We start from the raw sequence: 13,791 nt of genomic DNA on the forward strand, positions 1-13,791 counted from the left end.
TGTTTCTTGTGCGCTGTACAGACAAAGCATACCGTTCATAGAGAAGGAAACGAGAGAGTGCAGAATGTATTGTTACAGTCATAGCTAGGGTGTAGAGAAAGATCAACTTAATGCAAGGTAAGTCCATTCAAAAGTCTGATGGCAGCTGGGAGAAGATGTTCTTGAGTCGGTTGGTACGTGACCTCAGACATTTTTATCTTTTTCCCGACGGAAGAAGGTGGAAGAGAGAATGTCCAGGGTGCGTGGGGTCCTTGATTATGCTGGCTGCTTTGCCGAGGCAGCGGGAAGTGTAGACAGAGTCAATGGATGGGAGGCTGTTTTGTGTGATGGATTGGGCTACATTCACAACCCTTTGTAGCTTCTTGCAGTCTTGGTCAGAGCAGGAGCCATACCAAGCTGTGGTGCATCTGGAAAGGATGCTTCCTATGGTGTATCTGTAAAAGTTGGTAAGAGTCATTGCGGACATGCCGAATTTCCATAACCTCCTGAGAAAGTAGAGGCGTTGGTGGGGTTTCTTAACTATAGCATTGGTGTGGAGGGACCAGGACTGGTTGGTGATCTGGACACCTGGAAACCTGAAGCTTTGAACCTAGGCTCTAGGGCCTCACTCGGGCATGTCTCCCGCTTGCAATACAAGAGGCTAAGAAACCTGTGTCGTATCCGAATTTCTAAGGCTGGGCACGCACTCTTCATACTCTCAGTACATCACAAAGCTTCAAACAGCCAGCTGTATCCTGACCAGCCATAATTTTTATTCCTCGCATACTGCAACTGCTGAAGTAGAAAAGAAATGTTTCCAGCTCAATTGTTTAATGTGATGGGAGAGTATTCAAACTCAAAATTCACAGCTCACTCTTTATACTCTCAGCATGCAGGAATGCTGCCTGCAAGCTCTACCTCATAACCCACACAAGTAAAGGGGAATGTTCAGACTGAATTGCCAGACTAAGGGGCAGTCAACTGTTACTGGATCCTTGGTAGATTTACCGGTGGCAATAATTACTGACGGGAGCTATCACACAGCAGGGAGGCTGAAAGCAGACTTAGCTTCAGAACTGTACACAGCTGTCCCAGAGTGTGAAAACTATATGTGCGACACTGTGCTTCTGTTAGAGCCCTCAGTTGTCCTTTTCATCCATCTGCCATTGGCCGTCATACCTTCAACTGCCAGCACCTTGGAAAAAGAGAAATAACTTGCATTTTTGATTGAGGGGCCACCTGATAGAAGTCTGCAAGATCATGAGAGGCATGGACAGAGTGGATAGTCAGAAGCTTTTTCCCAGGGTGGAAGAGTCAATTACTAGGGGGCATAGGTTTAAGATGTGAGGGACAAGGTTTAAAGGAGATGTACGAGGCAAGTTTTTTACACAGAGAGTGGTGGGTGCCTGGAACTCGCTGCTCGGGGAGGTAGTGGAAACAGATACGATAGTGACTTTTAAGTCTTGAAAAATACATGAATAGGATGGGAATAGAGGGATATGGTCCTTACAAGGGTAGGAAGTTTTAGTTCAGACAGGCAGCATGGTTGGTGCAGGCTTGGAGGGCCGAAAGGGCCTGTTCCTGTGCTGTAATTTTCTTTGTTCTTTCAGTGGTAGGACAAGGTCAAGGGCTAAATAAACGGTAGTGTTCTACGGTTTTATTGACCTGTATTTGATTATATTAGTCTATTGACTGATCTGTGTGCACTGTGCTTGATTAGTCAATTGAGTAAGCCTGGGTGAAGCCTCTGAGAGCTAAAGGAGACAGAAGCTTCTGGAGAAAGACCCAAGAAGCCAGAGCTCTGAACACGTGTGGTGACATCTTGTAATTGAAGAGATACTTTAAAGTACTATAAATCAATCTGTTGTAGACTTAAAACTAGTGTAATTTCTGCATTGCTTGAAGTAAACTTCATGTTATCCAGTGATCCATCAACCTGAACTCTCTACTAACTGGAATGTCTGATGTTCCCCTAAAACGAATCGTGACTTTAGACCAAAGAACAGCAAACAAAGAAAAGTACAGCACAGCAACAGACTCTTCAGCCCTCCAAGCCCGTTGCAATCATGATGCCCTAACTAAACTAAAAAAAAACCTTCTGCCCTTTCTCGGACCATATCCCTCTATTTCCTCCCTATTCATGTACTCATCCAGATGCCTCTTAAATGTTATTAATGTACCTGCTTCCACCACCTCCTCTGGCAGCACGTTCCAGGCACCCACCACCCTCTGCGTGAAAAACTTCCCCCTGCACATCTCCCTTAAACTTTCCCCCTTTCACCTTGAACCTGTTCCCCTCTGTAAATGACACTTCCAACCTGGGAAAAAGCCTCTGACTATCCACCCTGTCTGTGCCTCTCATCATTTTGTAGACCTCTATCAGGTCTCCCTTCAGCCTCCATCTTTCCAGTGAAAACAATCTGAGTTTATCCAACCTCTCCTCATAGCCAACACCCTCACGACCAGGCAGCATCAGCGCGACGCTGATCGCGTCATAAATAACGGCCTGGGAAGATTGCGACAGGCCGGATGCCAGTCACGATTCCCGTTATTGACCTCCCGCTGACATTTCCCGCCCCGCAACGCTACTTGAATAGGCACCTGTTGGCTTTAAAGAGCATCTTAAAGGAGAAGTGAAGGGGTAAAGAGGTGGAGAGGGAGGTTATTCTGGACTGTGGGCTGCAGGTAGAGTTGGCAATACTGGGGGAAGGAAATTAAGGATGCACAAGATGCTTATGCCAGGGTTGAGGTCCCAGATTCTCCCCCACTGTTTTATAGAGCGAAAGGAAGAATTATTTTATATGACAGAAAAATTATGCAGAACATTTACCCAAGATTTCCAACATGCATTCCTGAGAGGGAAGGTTCCCTGTTGGAGAGTTACCCCTATGCACACAAATGCGCCCTTGGCCTACAGTGTCAGGCTTGGCTCAGTGGGTAACACCCTCACTTCTCTGAATCAGAGGGACACGCATCGACTTGTAGCTCATTGATTTGAGGACTTACCCAGTGTTAGAGGAACTGTCTTTGGGATAAGATAATTAACTTAAGGCCTCTGCCAGCTGGACCTAAACTTTCCTGTGGGATTCTCTAGATAAAGGGAAGGGAAATTCTCTGGTCAGTATTTATCCCTCACCCAACGTCTTCAACACAGAAGATCGAATCATAGAATCCCTACGGTGCAGAAGGAGGCCATTCAGCCCATTGAGTCCACACCAAATCTCCGACAGAGCATCTGACCAGGCCGTATCCCCATATCCCTGCACATTTACCCCACTAATCCCCCTAACCTACACATCTTGGGACACTGAGGGTCAATTTAACATGGCCAATCCACCTAACCTGCATATCTTTGGGCTGTGGGAGGAAACCGGAGCACCCGGAGGAAACCCACTCAGACACAGGGAGAATGTGCAGAATCCACACAGACAGTGACCCACAGCCGGAATTGAACCCGTGTCCCTGGCGCTGTGAGGCTGCAGTGCCAACCACTGTGTCACCCTGGTTACTTATCTCATTGCCACTTGTGGGAGTTTGCTGTGTGTAAATTGGCTGCTGCTTTTACGAACAATACAGTAGTAGCCTTGCTTCTAAAGTGCTTTCGGTGGTCCTGAGATAATTAGCAACACTACATAAATACAAGTAATTTCTTTATTAGCTTCAATCAACGGAGGAAAAGGGTTGCTGAAAACTCATGTTAGCATTTTACATTAAATAAGCACTGCAGAAATATACAATCACCTCAGAACTGCTGGGCAAGCTTCAAAGTCAGTGAGACTGTGTCTCTTTAAAGGTTGCTGGTTTGATGTAGAGTTTCAATTACTTCATTCCTGTATGGTTTCCTACAGTATACAAGTAGCTGGCTTTTTTTTTATTAGTTACCTTGACTTTCTGATCAACAGCAACATACTCCCAGTGTGAAGTGATGCTTGAAGGGTTTTTTCATCTGTTAGTTGACAGAATACAAAAAACAGGCTTTGCTTAAATTGACTCCTCAATCATTGGAGGCAAAGAAACAAAGGCAATTCCTTACAACTCTCCAAAGCTAAAGTGGCACTGGAGTACTTGAAAGTCCTTGCCGAAATTTAATACAGATTAATTACACTCATTAAAGGTACGAAATGGAAAGGAAGTTCTGTTGAAAGGGGCTTGGGTGACTTTAGGCTTCACTTAAAAGTGCCCCAGGAGGTCAGAAAGGTTTGCCGCTTAGCTCAAGAATGCAGCATCGCTGAATAAACAGTGTGCAGCCCGCTGCCCTCTCTGGATGGAAGCTAGCCTCATTTCTATCTTCCTGGAATAATTGCCCCCTGTCCCTTTTGGGTTGTGTTGCGCGGCTGACACCATTACGAGCAGTAAGTGCAAGTTTCATAAAGCAATGCTTCGTCCATGTTTCAGGAAGTGCTCGGTTTCCAGGTGGGTAGGTGTGATGTAATGAGGAGTTCGATGGAGTAGATAGGAGGGAACGGAAGGGGTGGAGAACTGGTGGGATGGTGTATAACCAGAGGACACAGATTTGAGATGATTGGAGGGAGATCTGGATGGTGGGGAGATGAGGAGAATTATCTATCAGCTCAGTGAGTTGTTGTGATCTGGAATGCGCTACCTGAAAGGCCGGTGGCAACACAAGTTTCCAAAAGGGAATTGGGTAAATGATTGAAAAGGACATTTTGTCGGGTTGTGGTGAAGGAATGGGTGACTGGGATTGATTGTATAACTCATTTTGAGAAGCGAACTCTCGATCATTCTGATTTCCTGAATTCAGTGTGGAGAATGGTGAAACATCCTATGCCATGGGGTTGAAGATACAGGTTGCTGGTTGGGGGAGGGCTGCGGAAGGGGGTTGGGGGTCACGGGGGGTGTCACACTGTAATCTTAGCTGGTTTCCCCAGGGGAGATGGATATCAGAGGTGGAAAGACGTCTATACAGTAACGGCAGTGAATCCCAGCACGGTGCTTTACCATGAGTCAATCTCATTCATAACATAGGGGCTATCTGAAGAGCAGTATGGGCAAGAGTGAGGGGTCTTTGTGCCTTCCACCATTCCAGTAAGTGGGGGAGGGTTTGCATGGTACAAGGAAGTGGAAATCAGAAAAAGGGGCAAAGGATCTGTTAAAGGAGTGGGATAGTATGTGTAGAGTTTGCACATTCTCCCCATGTCTGACTGGGTTTCCTCCAGGTGCTCCGGTTTCTTCCCACAGTCCAAAGATGTGCAGGTTAGGTGGTTTGGCCATGCTAAATTGCCCCTTAGTTTTTTATTTATTAGTGTTACAAGTAGGCTTACATTAACACTGCAATAAAGTTACTGTGAAAATCCCCTAGTCACCACAGTCAGAATCTGTTTGTGTACACTGAGGGAGAATTTAGCATGGACAATGCGCCTAACCAGCATTCTTTTCAACTGTGGGAGAAAACTGGAGCACTCGGAAGAAACCTACTCAGACACGGGGAGAACGTGCAGACTCTGCACAGACAGTGACACGAGCCGGGAATCGAATCCGGGTCCCTGGCACTGTGAGGCAGTGGTGCTAACCACTGTGCCACCATGCCTTAGTGTCCAAAGATGCGCAGGTTAGGTGGATTGACCATGCTAAATTGCTCCCTGGTGTCCAAAGATGTGGAGGTTAGGTGGATTGGCCATGCTAAATTGGCCCTTTGTGCTCAAAGCTGTGTAGGTTAGGTGGATTGTCCATGCTAAATTGCCCATTAGTGTCCAAAGATGTGGAGGTTAGGTGGATTGGCCATACTAAATTGCCCCTTAGTGTCCATGGATGTGCAGATTAGGTGGATTGGCCATGGTAAAGATGCAGGGTTACGGGGATAGAGCGATGGGGTGTACCTGGGTAACATGCTCTTTTGGAGATTGGGTGCAGACCCGAATGGGCCAAATGGCCTCCTTCTGCACTGTAGGTTCTATGGTTGATGCGCGATTAATTCACTCGAGATGCTTGATCGTACTCGGGAAATAAAGGCTTTTATTAGCAACAAGAATAGAGCATACTGTTTAACCATACAATCCTAGACTAAAGGGTCACTGGGAAGTGCAGTGACCTTTATACCCCTATAGGGAGGCGGAGCCAACCGGAGTGTACCACAGAACAATACCAACAGGTAGAACACCCCAACCCTAACCCCAACAGCAAGCAGAGTAACATATGAACAAGCACCCATAGTGATAACCATCTATGGTTCAGTACCCATAGTGGTAACCATCTATGGTTCACCACAATGGTTTTATGGGTACTTCTGAATAAAAGACCACTTGAAGATCAATCAAAGGAAGGATGAAGCAAAGCCTGGGTATTAAATCAGTGAAAGAGAGATACTGGGCTTCAGAAGTCAAACCGGTGTTTTTAAAAAACCGATTTCAGATTTACAAACAGTTGGCGTGTTTTCAAGTTGACATTCTGAGGCAGTGAGAACAATGGAGCGCTGGCAGAACCTCACACTGTTCCTCCTTAATGGGGCTTGAAAAACACTGCCATGCACGGCTGAAATGGTCATGGCCCAGAAGATTTGACACTGAAATATTTAAATGAGTTTCACTTTGTTTGATTATTTTTGCTTTGTTTGGACAGTTTTGAATGCCAGCCGATGTAAATCAGTACCCATGTGTTTCCTTGCGCGAAGTCACGGATTGCCTTATGAGTATTTTGCAAAACATGCATATTGCATCTTTCTCCAAAACGATTTGCAGGAATTAGGATGTATGGTAGGTGGCAAGCCATCCTCACCCTTTACTATTCTTTGTGCAATAAAAGCTTCTTTAGATATAAGAATGAATTTGACCTGGAAAATAAGGCAACCTCTGCTGTCGTGAACATTATTTCAAACTGTCCCGATATTGATTCGAAGCCCTGGCTTGGCATTCAGCAGCAGAACCTTCAGTTTGTCATTCCATCTCTAACACACCTGTTGATACGGACATGTGAAATTTCTGCCCCGGTTCGACACCCAGAAGGACAGGGACAGTGGGGGCATGGGTACACCCCCCCTCCCCCCGGCTCCCCGCCCCCCCACCCCCCCACCCCCAACTCCCCGCTCCCCCCCACAAGTTCCCCTCAGGCTGATCCATTCCCCTATCTCAGGAATGGATCAGCCTTTCCTTCATTGATGTTGGATCAGAATCCAAGAACTTTCTCACTAACAGCACAGTGGATGTACCTACACCACACGGATGACTCACCACTACCTTCCCAAAGGCAATTAGGAATTGTGAATAAATGCTGGCCTGACTAGCGATGCCCACAACCTGAAAAGAAATAAATAAGAAATTTTTAAAAACTCATAAATGATTACATGGAAGAATGCTCAGTGCATCAGTTGGCTTAATATTTCTATTGAATTCCTGGCCTCGGGAATTCCCTCCCTAAATCTTTCCACCTTAAAGCAATCCCGAAATTCCTCTTTGACCAAGCTTTGGCCTCTTCTATTAAAAAGAGAAAAATGCTGGATAAACTCAGCAGGTCTGGCAGTGTCCATGGAGAGAGAAACAGAGGTAAACGTTCAGGTCTGTATCACCCTTCTACAGAACTAGAGGGGGTGGGTTTGAAGTGTCACCGATCCGGCTTGCTCCTTTTGTGGCCCTACACCAAACCTTGATCAATGCCTTTGTGTGGAGCACAACATCCCGAGGTGCTCCACACAAAGCCATTGATCAAGGTTTGGTACAGGGTGCTGTATTAATGCAAGTTGTTGTTGTTTTTGGTGTCCCAGGCTGGCTGGCTCAAGCTGGACACCAGCCAATGGACGGGCCGGCAGCGGTTAGCGGGAGGAAGGGAGATTATCACCTGATTTGGTGATCAGAGCCTTTGGCTGGGTTTCCGAGAAAGTTAAACATACTCACATCCTTCATCCTCGCTCTAAAAATGCAGCATTTCCAAATGGGTGACACTGATTTATTAGTGCAGTGTTGAAGGATACAAGAGGTGGGAGGCACATTCTAAATATTCAACAGGAGCCTGTTTACATTTTACACATTGCCTTTCTGAATTGCAATGTCCACTGATGTTTCCTCTCTCTGTTTTGATAGCGGTAGACTCAGTTCCTCGTTAGTCTAATGCTCACTTCGCAAATTAAACTTTATGCTCCTACTGGGAATATATATTGAACAGAAGTTTCGAGTTAAATTTCAGTGTTTACATTGCCTTATAGAATTTCATAAATAATCAGCCATTCACTGTTTATAGAAATCTCTCTCTGACAAAGTCTGAAGTTATCAAGGAGTAATCCATTGCTAATATCACTGAACTGACTTTTGCGATCACTTTTTGTTTGTGTTTCATGGATCTCGGGCAGTTCTGTGTAACCTTTGGGTGTGTTTGTTTTATAAAAGATTGGGGTGAGGAAGTAGAGTATCAGTCTCAAATACTAACGGGTATGTGTCTATTGGGGGGAGGTGGTGGCCTAGTGGTATTTTCGCTAAACTAGTCATTCAGAGACCTAGTGTAACGTCCTGGGGACCCGGGTTCAAATCCTGCCAAGGCAGATGGCGAAATTTGAATTCCATAAAAATCTGGAAGTCTAATGATGACCAATTTTGGACGGCACGGTGGCACAGTGATTAGCACTACTGCCTCACAGTGCCAGGGACCCGGGTTCAATTCTGGCCTCGGATCACTGTTTGTGTGGAGTTTGCCATTCTCCCCGTGTCTGCGTGGGTTTCCTCCAGGTATTCCAGTTTCCTCCCACAGTCCAAAGATCATAGATCATAGAACCCTACAGTGAGGAAGGAGACTATTTAGCCCATCGTGTCCCCACTGACCATAACCCCACCCAGGCCCGATCCCCATAACCCCATGCATTTACCCTAGCTAGTCCCCCTGACACTAAAGGGCAATTTAGCATGGCCAATCCAGACCTGCACATCTTTGGACTGTGGGAGGAAACTGGAGCTGTGTAGGTTAGGTGGGTTGACCATGCTAAATTGTCCCTTAGTGTCCAAAGATGTTTTTTGTTTGATTTGATTTATTATTGTCACATGTATTGAGATACAATGAAAAGTATTGTTTCTTGCGCGCTATACAGACAAAGCATACCGTTCATAGAGAAGGAAAGGAGAGAGTGCAGAATGTAGTATTACAGTCACAGCTGGGGTATAGAGAAAGATCAACTTAGTGCGAGATAGGTCCATTCAAAAGTCTGATGGCAGCAGGGAGGAAGCTGTTCTTGAGTTGGTTGGTACGTGACCTCAGATTTTTGTATCTTTTTCCTGACAGAAGAAGGTGGAAGAGAAAATGTCCGGGGTGTGCGGGATCCTTAATTATGCTGGCTGCTTCTCCAATGCAGCGGGAAGTATAGATAGAGTCAATGGTTGGGAGGCTGGTTTGCGCGATGGACTGGGCTACATTTGATTTGATTTGATTTGATTTATTATTGTCACATGTATTAACATACAGTGAAAAGTATTGTTTCTTGCGTGCTATACAGACAGCGCATACCGTTCATAGAGAAGGAAATGAGAGAGTGCAGAATGTAGTGTTACAGTCATAGCTAGGGTGTAGAGAAAGATCAACTTAATGCAAGGTAAGTCCATTCAAAAGTCTGATGGCAGCAGGGAAGAAGCTGTTCTTGAGTTGGTTGGTACGTGACCTCAGACTTTTGTATCTTTTTCCCAATGGAAGAAGATGAAAAAGAGAATGTCCGGGATGCATGGGGTCTTTAATTATGCTGGCTGCTTTGCCAAGACAGCGGGAAGTGCAGACAGAGTGAATGGATGGGAGGCTGGTTTGCGTGATGGATTGGGCTACATTCACGACCCTTTGTAGTTTCTTGCATGTGTGCGGGTTAGATGTTTGGGTTTGGTGGATTAGCCATGGTAAATGTGTGAAGTTATGAGTTTAGGGTGGAGGGGAGTGTCTGGTGGGATGCTCGTTCAGAGAGTTGGTGTTGACTCGATGAGCCTCTTTCTGCACTTTAGGGATTTATGGTTCTGTGGTAACTAGCCTTGCAAAGGTGTTTCTGAATGGATCTTCAATCCTCACTGCTCTCACAATTCCTCACAAATTCACATGCACTGATCTTCCTCTAATCACTCCTCTGCCCCATCGTCAACGTTAACCAGCAATCAGTGAATATACAGCTCACTGAACCCCCTCACCCTCTTCAACCTGTGCACTTTCTTCACTACCAGCAAGCACTCCATGCTGGGGTTGAAGGCAGAGAGGATATAGCTGGGCAGACTGAATGGACTGGGGCTCTCTCCAAAGGAGAAGGCAGGGAATGATCTGATAGAAGGTCTCTGTGATTACCAAGAAGCTAGATAGGGTAGAAGGAGAGAAGATCATAGAAACCCTACAGTGCAGAAGGAGGCCATTCGGCCCATCGAGTCTGCACCGACCACAATCCCACCCAGGCCCTACCCCCATATCCCTACACATTTACCCGCTAATCCCTCTAACCTACACATCTCAGGACACTAAGGGATAATTTTAGCATGGCCAATCAACCTAACCTGCACATCTTTGGACTGTGGGAGGAAACCGGAGCACCCGGAGGAAACCCACGCAGACACGGGGAGAATGTGCAAACTCCACACAGACAGTCACCCGAGCCGGGAATCGAACCCAGGTCCCTGGAGCTGTGAAGCAGCAGTGCTAACCACTGTGCTACCGATGTTTCCACTTGTGGAACCTCGGTCATAAATGTAAGATAGTCACCAGCAAATCCTGAATGAAATTCAGGAAAAACATCTTTTGGTGAAAGAGTCTGTTTCAGTGAAGTAGGTTCTGTGGACTTGGAGAGTTAACTGGTCTCTTTCTTCGCTGTAATGACTCCGTGACTAATCCCATGCGGCCTCGCAACATTCCTTAACCTCGGAAAAACAATCTCTACCATCGGAGATTTGTATTTTTCACAACCTGTAAATGGCCTCAATATGTAAATGTGTCAAACTGTGTTGAATGTTCAGCTCCGTGGGCATTCTAGACTATAGGACAAAGATACACAGACTCAATCTGAAAGGAAGAAAGAATCTGTATTTATGGAGCAGTTTTCACAACTCAAAGCACTGTACAGCCAACTCAGCACTTTCTGATGTGTAGTGACTGTTGTAATGTAGGTAATGTTGCAGCCAATCTATGCACAGTAAGATCCCATAAATAGCAAGGTGATAATGACCAGGTAACCCGTTTTTAACGATGCACTTTGAGAGATAAATATTGTCCAGGACACCAGGGATAACTCCCACATTCTTCTTCCAAAAACAAGAGGATTTGAGTATAGGGATAGGGATGTTTTACTGTAATTGTATAGGCCATTGGTGAGGCCACACCTGCAGTTTTGGTGTCCTTATCTGAGGAAGGATGTCCTTGCTACAGAGGGAGTACAGCGAAGGTTTACCAGGCTGATTCCTGGAATGACAGCTCTGCCATATGAGGAGAGACTAAGTCGGTTAGGATTATATTCACTGGAGTTTAGAAGAGTGAGAGGGGATCTCATAGAACCTTATAAAATTGTAACAGGGTTAGACAGGGTAGATTCAGAAAGAATGTTCCCGATGGTGGGGGAGTCCAGAACTAGGGGGTCAAAGTTTGAGGATAAGGAGTAAACCTTTTAGAACTGAGGTGAGGAGAAATTTCTTCACCCAGTGAGTGGTAAATGTGTGGAATTCACTACCACAGAATGTAGCTGAGGCCAAAATGTTGTCTGATTTCAAGAAGAAATTAGATATAGTTATAGAACATAGAACAGTACAACACAGAACAGGCCCTTCGGCCCACGATGTTGTGCCGAGCTTTGTCAGAAACCAAGATCAAGCTATCCCACTCCCTATCATCATGGTGTGCTCCAAGTGCCTATCCAATAACCGCTTAAATGTTCCTAAAGTGTCTGACTCCACTATCACTGCAGGCAGTCCATTCCACACCCCAACCACTCTCTGTGTAAAGAACCTACCTCTGATATCCTTCCTATATCTCCCACCACGAACCCTATAGTTATGCCCCCCAATAATAGCTCCATCCACCTGAGGAAATAGTCTTTGGGGCTAAAGGGATCAAGGGATATGGGGGAGAAGGGAGGATCAGGATATTGAATTCACTGATCAGCCATGAATGGCTGAGCAGGCTCGATGGGCTGAATGGCCTATTCCTGTTTCTAGTTTCCTAAAACAACACAGTGATTATAACACCCGCCTGAGGTGTGTGTGTGGGGGGGGGGGGGGGGGGGGGGGGGGGGGGCTAAGTTTGACACGTCACCCGAGAGGCAGCACCTCCAGCACTGCAGCACTCCCTCAGTACCGCACTGGCAGTGCCAGCCTGGAGTACGGGCCCGTGTGGCAGGAGTGGGACCTGATCCCATGACCATCTGACTCAGAAGCACGAGGGCCGGTCACTGAGATGAGGCTGCCTCGCTAAAAGAACTGCTTTGCACTTCAAAAAACTTCAGGTCGAACAGAAGCTGCCATGTTCTGAGACTCAGAGTAAAACGGAAATAAAATATAATCAAAAAGAATGAGTTAAAAGAAAGAACAAAGTGAAACGGGAAGACGGAGCGGGCTGAATCTTAAAAACAGTGTCTCAGAAAAGCCGAAGCTTGCCATGGGCTTTGCCTCACCAAGGTGATGGTAAATAATGATGAAACCAGACTGAACCACACAACGGAATCATACAGTTTTATACCTTACTTTATTTTTACAAATCCTGATTAAAATCCAATCACCGCCTGAAGACAATGGACGTAAATGTCCGGCAATTCCTGCCGGCGGGATTTTCCAGTCCCGCTGAAGGTGATTCCCCACGCCATGGGGGGAGTGGTGGAGGGGGGAGGTTGGTGGGGGGGGGGGGGGGTGCATGGGTGCAGTTAACCCCCTGCTGCACAGAATCACAGAATCCCCACAGTACAGAAGAGGCCATTTGGCCCATCGAGTCTGCACCGACCACAATCCCACCCAGGCCCTATTCCCATAACCTTCATTTACCCTGGTAATCCCCCTGACCACGAACCCTATAGTTATGCCCCCCAATAATAGCTCCATCCACCTGAGTTTTAACAACACCAGGTTAAAGTCCAGCAGGTTTATTTGGTAGCAAATACCATTAGCTTTCGGAGCGCTGCTCCTTCGTCAGATGGATTGGAAATCTGCTCTCAAACAGGGCACACAGAGACACAAAATCAAGTTACAGAATACTGATTAGAATGCGAATCCCTACAGCCAACCAGGTCTTAAAGATACAGACAATGTGAGTGGAGGGAGCATTAAGCACAGGTTAAAGAGATGTGTATCGTCTCCAGACAGGACAGCCAGTGAGATTCTACAAGTCCAGGAGGCAAGTTGTGGGGGTTACTGATAGTGTGACATAAACCCAACGTCCCGGTTTAGGCCGTCCTCATGTGTGCGGAACTTGGCTATCAGTTTCTGCTCAGCGACTCTGCGCTGTCCACATCAATTCCCCTGACATCAGGGTCAATTTGGCACGACCAATCAACCTAACCCGCGCATCTTTGGACTGTGGGTGGAAACCGGAGCACCCGGAGGAAACCCACGCAGACACTGGGAGAACGTGCAAACTCCACACGGACAGTCACCCAAGGCTGGAATTGAACCCAGGTCCCTGGCGCTGTGAGGCAGCAGTGCTAACCACTGTGCCACCGTGCTGCCCCTATCCACAAACGTGAGTTCATACAAATTCCTTTTGCCTGTATCCTGCTCTTGCACCAAGCTCTGTTCACTCCTCACCGTCCCCCATCCCCACCCCACACTAAGTCCCAATCCAAAACAGCCTTTATTTTAAAATTCTCATTTTCCTCCATAGCTTTGCCCCCCCTTTTCTCTGTCTCCCCCAACCTTCCCATATCTCTGCGCTCCTCCAATT

General features: G+C 46.4%; 1 protein-coding gene across 1 annotated transcript in view; it reads left to right on the forward strand.

Annotated features, from left to right (window-relative positions):
• Window positions 1-13,791, forward strand: part of stpg2 (sperm-tail PG-rich repeat containing 2) — a 364,377-nt gene that overhangs the window by 294,570 nt on the left and 56,016 nt on the right. The window lies entirely within an intron of this gene.

The sequence above is a fragment of the Mustelus asterias genome, chromosome 1 (genome assembly GCF_964213995.1).
Source record: "Mustelus asterias chromosome 1, sMusAst1.hap1.1, whole genome shotgun sequence".
In the NCBI taxonomy this organism is placed as follows: Eukaryota; Metazoa; Chordata; class Chondrichthyes; order Carcharhiniformes; family Triakidae; genus Mustelus; species Mustelus asterias.